We start from the raw sequence: 8285 nt of genomic DNA, 5'->3' as shown, positions 1-8285 counted from the left end.
AAAGTAAATATTACATAGACATGTGTTATTTACCTATGATTCAATTTTGTTTTGTTTACTACCTTGTTAGATTGTTTGATATCTTGCATTTGTTGATTATAAGGAAAGTCTATATGAGACAATCTAATTACTGGATCCGGTCTACTCACCAACTAAAAAAGAATTACTAGATTCGGTCTTATCCCACTATTTGATCCTAAAACATATTTGTATATTTTTGTTATTGACTACATAATAGTCCTTGTAAAGGCATTGTTATATCAATGTGATATGATAAACACGGTGACAGCGAAATTTAAACCCTTACAGAAAGGGGTCTAAAGTCCAACTAAACTACTGGTCTAAACTTCACCTAACTATTTTATTTATAACCAAATTCGATAAATCTTGAATTTGCGCTTCTGTATGATTGATTTCTTTTTTGAATGGGCAGCGTGCCTCCAGCCCTTGACCTCTAAAGTGGAAAACTATAGGATTGAATTTGGGATCTCCATATTGCGGAGTAGATGCACTACCGACTGGGCTACCCGTTGTTTTTTTTTTCTTTTATAAGAAATCGACTACGATCTACGTTAGTCATTACAAGGCATTGATACATCATGAAGATGTGATAAGCACGATAACCGTCTAAGTTTAACCATTAATGAGAGAGGCCTAAAGTCTGACAACATAAAAGAGGCTTAAAGCCCGACAAATTTAGTACATTATTTATACCTTCAATAAACCATGGATTCCATGTCTTATGGGAATCGAACCTGGACCTCCAGGATTTTGGAGCTTGTGTTAACACTTTGAACCACTTGGGCAAGCACAACTAAACTAATGGACCCATCAAACTACATTATTTATACCTATAATATCACAATTTCAATGAACCATGGTTTGTTGGTCGTGATTAAGGAAAGAAGAAGACGGTGTTGCTCGTGATTTAGGGAAGTGGTTTTTGTCGGGCGTGACTTTGGATGCAGGTCGTGAATGAGTGCCCAAATTTTAAAAGTATCGGTTGTCAGTATTCAAGGGTGAAAATTATCTTTTCACGTTCACTAACGGTTTTATGGTGTTAAATCTAATGGAATCTAATGCAAAACGTAATTTAAAAAAAAAAAAACATGGTGTTTTACGTACATCAATTTTTAAAACATAATGTAACGTTGTATTAACTCCTGTCGTAGTACTGACTTTTTGCACCCACTGTACACTTATATGGTGGGTGTTGGAGTAGGCAATTTGGGGCTTGCCTGTTAGTTGATTGTATATTTTTTACTTCAAAGAATGTTTGATTCTGAATATTATAGTCTGATTAATAAATTTTGCATATTAATTATTGTCCAAGAACATGTTTTATTCTTAACCTAATTTCTTCAGCCATCTCTATGAACAAGGGACCCTTTTTAAATGGAAAGTTGGTTATCAATGAGGAAGTAAGAGCTATTATTCTTGTCTGAAATGTTCTCTAAAATAAGATATTATTTGCTCAACTCGTAACTATAATTTAGGGGTGGGAATCGGGCGGGCTCGGTCGGGCTCGGGCTACCAAGCGCCGGGCTCGGATAAGCCGAGCCCGAGGTAATGAGCCGGGCGGATCGGGCCGGGCGAATCTAAGACATGAAGTGCCCATAGCCCGTCCGAGCCCGACTACCCGAACGGGTTCCAACGGGCTCGGGTCGGGCGGGCTCGGGTTTATTGAATTATTAAAAAAATAAAATAAACAATAATTTAATAATAAAACAATAATTTAATAAAAAAACAATAATTAACTAAAATACCAACCATTATATATATGATTATCAGATTATATCATAAACAAAATTACATAATCACCCATTTTAATAACAAAAAGTACATTTCCCTCCCTCCAACACTTTAATAACAAAAAGTCCAAAATATAAACAAAAAGTTACATTTCTCTCCTTCATTCATTAATCGAGCAATTGAACTTGAGAAATGCTAGGACTAGGAGTTGGTTCGGGAAACCCGTCGTTTAACGGATCAAACTCCTTCAAAGTAACATTAAGCTCATGTTTCCACCAATCCTTAAGACAAACACAACACTCCAACATTTCCGGAGTTAGGCTACTCCGATAGTCCCCCAAAATTCTTTTACCTAAAGAGAAAGCCGACTCGGAAGCAACAGTCGAAACCGGGACAGCAAGAACATCACGTGCTATTCGGGACAAAATCGGATACCTCTTCTCGTTCTCACTCCACCAACCCAAAACATCGAACTTTTCAATATTATCGACCGCAGGATCTGGCTCAGACTCATATCTAGATATTTCTTCGGAAGCGGTAGCTATTGGGTCCTTTCGGACTCTCTTAATACTTCTCCAAAAAGCACCACGCCTAGACGGTCCATCGAGCTCACTCTGAGGTTGATCAACAGTAGACGACGAAGAAACGGATGTAGGCACACTCAAATCAGCCGTATACTCTTTAAATAATTCACGTAACTTGCCGATCATGGTGGCAGATTGCTCGGTAGAACACTTGATAACATGAGCCGAAGTATCGAAACAATTCTCAAGTTCGGTTAAGAGCATATGAACTTTCATTTTGATCCTTGGATCTAAAATACATGCAACACCAAACAATACGGGAGTTTGACCCCAATACTTGCAAAATTTAGCCTCCATGAAATGAATAATGCCCGCAAACATAGGATCGTGCCGATTATCTAAAAATACCATCCCAATATCAACCAAATACTCCAAGACGGAGTTAGAAGTCACATAATCAACACCAGAAAAGAAGTTGGTTGCCTCATAAAAAGGCTTCAAAAACTTGTACAACAAATTGGCGTGCTGCCAATCACTACTCGATAAGACAAAAGGCGGAGATCGATCAGATAAGAACGAGTCAATCGGATCCTTAAACGGAAGGGCACTTCTCAACATAAGATAGGTTGAATTCCAACGATGTTTTACATCCAACTGCAATTTTTTAGGAGAATAGTTTTTTGATTCACAATGTGATCGAAATTGTGCATTTCGAGTCTCCGATGCAGAGATATATTCAAGACAACCTTTCAACCGTGTAAGCATTTCTTTAAACTGGGAACTTTGAAACCATCCTGAACAACCAAGTTCAAGATATGACAGCAACATCGAACGTGAAATAATTCGCCTCTCAAAGGTAAATGAGGCATTAACTCGATTAAACGAGAAACAGACACAGTATTTGCACTTGCATTATCCATTGACAAGGAAAACACTTTGCCAGATATCATCCAATCATTAGTTAGCTTATCATACAAAACATTGGCAATGTGCTCCCCAGTATGAGACTTGTCCAAGAGAATGTAAGAGTTGATTCTCTTTTGGACACACCAAATTTCATCAATATAATGCGCTGTAATGCACATGTAACTAAGCCTCTGGTTCGAAGACCAGATATCAGAAGTAAGAGCAATTCGACCAGGAGCACTAAGTAAAACATTTCTGAGTGCATCTTTTTCTTCCTTAAAGTATTTAAGGATATCATTTCTAACAGTGCTCCTAGAAAAAGACTTGAACCCAGGATGGAAGGAATCAGTAATATAAAATTGAAAGAAGGGGTCCTCCACAAATTGCATAGGCAACTCGCGAAGGATTAAAAGCTTGATCGTGTTTTTGCGAGCTCTCCCTTGACTAAACTGAAATGAACCCATATTACCACTGTTTGGATCTTGCACCAACTTTGATTGAGTCAAGTCGATTTTTAGTGCTTTAGCACACTTAAATGTGTGTCTCTTGAAATGCGTTGTCCCGTTTGAAGATTTTGAATTTCGAGAAACACCACAAAAGTTACATTTTGCCATTTTAACGATCTTGCCTCCATTTTTAGGATCAGGAGCATCATGAAAAGAATAAAAGTTCCAAACCTTAGAACTTCTGCCTCTCGCACAGGTTGACGTTCCAGTCAGCACATCTACTTCGCCTGCGGGAGAACCAGCAGGGGCAGACACACCAGGAACAGGACGATCAGCAGTACCAGCAGGAGATACTTCTCCATGAGCACCACTCTGACTCTCCGTCAAATCAACCTAGGTAGAACCACAGCCAACATAGAAAGTCATTCTACTAAGCTGAGTTCATGAGAGATCTAAGATAACGAAATTCATCATCGATTTGTAGGAACATCAATATTCGTTCGGACATTCAATTTCTAACCAGCTTCCTTGAATCACCCATTTTGGTTACAGTGTTCTAACAACAAAGAAGTGTCCACAATTGGGAGAACCATTTAGGTTCTTCATCAATTCGGTCCTTCTAAGTGTTTAAACAACGCATCCAAAACTGGAATGACAAGTGATCCAGTCTGAAATCATGAGTCCTACAGAGAAGTTAAGAAACATAGAAGTTAGAAATAGACAAGTTCAAAACAGACAAGTTTAAGAACTTAGAAGGTAAGTTGTTTTAGAAATAGGAAGTAAAGAGAAGTGAAGGTTAGAAAACTTGTTTCAAAAAAGAAAGAAAGAGAAAAGAAGAGTTGTTTTGAAAAACAGAAAGAAGAGAAGTAATTTTAAAAAATATTTGTTTTAGAAAAAGAAAGTAAAGAGAAGGTTAGAAAAATTGTTTTAAAGAAGAAAGAAAGAGAGAAGAAGAAGAGTAGTTTTGAAAAACAGAAGAAGAGAAGTATTTTTAAAAAAGATTTTTTTAGAAAAAGAAAGTAACTAGAAAAGAAGGTTAGAAAAGATTTGTTTTAGAAAAAGAAAGTAAAGAGAAGGTAAGAAAACTTTTTTTAAAAAAGAAAGAAAGAGAGAAGAAAAAGAAGAAGAGTAGTTTTGAAAAAACAGAGGAAGAGGAGTAGTTCTAAAAAAGATATGTTTTGAAAAAGAAAGAAAGAGAGAAGAAGAAGATTTGTTTTTAATTGTCCTGAAAATTGAAGGCAAGATCGTGTCTGATTGAGTTGTTTGTAAAAAAAAATACTTCAATCTTTGATGAAGTCTCACTAAGTTGTTTAAAAAAAGAGATCTAATGGTTCTAAAACAGAACACTCGGATCTGTTTAATCAGACAGATCGATAGTCAGATGACTCAGATCTGTCTGATTAAACAGATCAAACTCAATGTTTGTGTTCTGTTTTAGAACTAAAAAGAAAAGATTATTATCTATGACCTATGAATCTATGATCTATCATCTTTCTACTTCTTGTATCAATATTACCTAACGGTTGAAACAGAACACTCATTTGAGTTTGATCTATTTAATCAAATGAGTGTTCTGTTTCAGAACAAAAAAAAAATTCCATTATTTTTTGTGTCTGTACATGGTACATCTTACATCGACTTCAAGTCATACACCACAAAAAAAAAAAAAATACAAGACGAATACATTATAGATCTGATCTATTTGATCAGACAGATCAAAGGTTTAGGACTCTGATCTGTCTGATCAAACAGATCTGACTCGTTAGAGTCGAGATCTTTACATATAATCATAACAAATAATGTTATATACATTAGTCATTACAGATTACAACCATTAACTAAAACATTCAGTAAATAAAATCAAATAAACTAAATAACATCAAATAACATCAAATAAATAACCATTAGATGAGTTCGAGGGCTTAACCGCGTCCTTTGATCCGAAGATCATCAGCGTATACCCATCATGAACTAACCATCAGAGAGATAATACACTTCGACCAACTTCGACCAACAGTAGATGATGATGATATGAACAGAGACTTCGACCAAAGTAATCATAAGTCATAACCATAGTCTTTAATGGAAAATCAGAGAGATGATGATGTATATGTACCATATTGAGAGGCTTCGACCAACAGTAGATGATCTAACTTCGACCAAAACGTTTAACCCTAGATGTGTTCTTTAATGACCAAAATGTTTAACCCTAGAGAGAGATGATGTTTGAGGGCTGAAGCTGAAAGAGAGAGAGAGAGGGGTGGAAAGAGAGAGAGAGAGAGAGCGCCGGAAACAGAGAGAGAGAGCGCCGGAAACAGAGAGAGAGAGCGGCGGAAGAGAGGGAGATGATAGGGTTCGGTTAGTGAGAAGAGGCATTAGGGTTTTATGCTGGGAATTGAGGGGTATTTATAGGCGGGTGAGATTAAATCCAACGGCTGAGATATTATGTAATCTCAGCCGTTGGATTCATTAAAAACACGCGGATCAATTTCGGGCTGCTCGACGGGCTACTCATCGGGCTCAACTAACGGGCAAACTATCGGGCTACACATACGGGCTACTCATCGGGCCGGGCTTCGGACGGGCTTAACGGGCCGGGACTCGGAATTGAGAACCTGTCCGAGTCCCGGCCCAATTAGCCCGATATATCGGGCCGGGTTAGCCCGGCTCGGGGTTGCTTCGGTCATCGGTCTCTCACGGTTCGGGCCGAACGGGCCGGATCGCGGGTTTCCGGACCGTTTTCCCAGCCCTAAACTATATACACTTCAAACTGTCCAACTCTTGCCCAACATGTTATTTAATATCTTGTAGTGATGAATCAATTTTATTGATTTTTGATATTTCATTTTCAAGTTTGTTTCATGTACAGGATGAGATGTAGAAACTTATCTCTATTTTATTAAGGGGTTCAGGGGTATATAGTCCAAAATAATATTCAAAACGGATTTAGGATCCAATCTTCCCAAAAAATGGGTTTTTAGTCCTTTTACCATATGGACATAAAAACCCTCACTTTCTAAAACAGAGTCCCGTCAATGCCCCACCTTCATATTTCACAGTTTTTAATTTGGGGGCGGAAAGAATCTGGAAAGACAAGATTTGGACGTGATTTGGGGGTTTTAATAGGAAGTAACGGATCAAGGATATTTTTCAAAACAGATTTGGAAAACGGATATTTTCCAAAACAGATGTTCTCTCTTATCCTTTCAGATTTGGAAACTAAATCTATATATCACTTTCTCTCACTTAACTTTCAGATTTGGAAAGAGTATATTTTCTGAGATCAATTAGCGTGATTTGGGGGTTAATATTCAAAACATATATATCAACTTTCTCTCACTTAACTTTCATTTTTACTCATACATAAACACACATCGAATACAAATTATGAATCAAGTTCGTAAATTATGTGTTATTTATGATGAGGAACCCATAATTTTTCATGTATAAAGCGTAGTTTATCATATGTATGTGTGTCATGTCCATTATGTACCATTGAATACTTAGATTATTTTCTGACATAAATTACTTGTTTTTTACGCGTACATGTCCATTATGTACCATAAATTATGGTAACATGTTAGGAAATGTAAATCTGTAATCATGTTTTTTGTTATGAAGTGTGTGATTTATCATAGATTATGTATACTTTATAGTAAATAACACAACCTTTGTACGACTGAAATGAAATTTTATTGAAAAATAATCTGTGTTTTATTGTAAATGAAAAGAACATAGTAGACTAGGTAACTTAAAAACAAACTCCGTTGGAATGTTGTCCGAGTTCTCGATCCTTACTGTCTTTGGTCTTCCAGGTCTACGGCGAATCAAACATGGTAGTGTTTTTGACTCTTCATTAAATGTACGTGGTTCATCAAAGTTAGGGGCAGGACTTATATGTTCCTTGTAAGTCTTCACATAAGACTCCGTTGTCCAAACAGGATCATAGAAACAATCTTCTTCATCGTAATATTGCTTCTATAGTTTATGTGATGATTTTATAGGAAATTCCATCAGTGCTACTTTACTACAAGAAAAAAACCGTATACATTAGTTAGAAAAATTTGTAATTTATCATAAACGACATTAAACAATGAATAAATTATCCATAATGTTTGATAAACTTCAACATGTGTTGGAGATAAATAGTATTTTAGTTTGAATCACATTGACACTGTAATATAACACAAATATGTGTGATTTGCTATAAATTACATGTACTATTTCAGAAATTACGCAATTATACGTACTTTACGAATAATTAAACATTCTTTTTAAATAAGGTTGTTAAAGTATGTATATCTGTTAACAGATTACATATATTTACATTCTGTTATACAGTTGCAGTACGGTCGAAATTGGCGTAATGTACTTTAAAGTATGAAAAATTTAATACAAATAACTAATGATGTATATTCTGTTAAGAGAAACCGTACGGAATAATATCTGGATCAAAAATTGTACGGATGCCGATATCGGATGTGAAGAAATGTCAGAAAATCAAAAACCTAATATCAGAAAATCAAAAACTTAAATTACAGATCTGAAATCTTTTGTATGAAAAAGAGAATGCATGATGTTTCGATTTTAGAAAGAGATCAAAATCTGGTTTGTAAATAATTAAAACGATTTATAATCAATAGGAAAGGTAAATCTA

The sequence above is a fragment of the Eschscholzia californica genome, unplaced genomic scaffold, assembly GCF_041429995.1.
Source record: "Eschscholzia californica isolate CP2 unplaced genomic scaffold, dmEscCali1.0.p SCAF_1, whole genome shotgun sequence".
Classification (NCBI taxonomy): Eukaryota; Viridiplantae; Streptophyta; class Magnoliopsida; order Ranunculales; family Papaveraceae; genus Eschscholzia; species Eschscholzia californica.
This window is presented reverse-complemented; position numbering follows the sequence as displayed.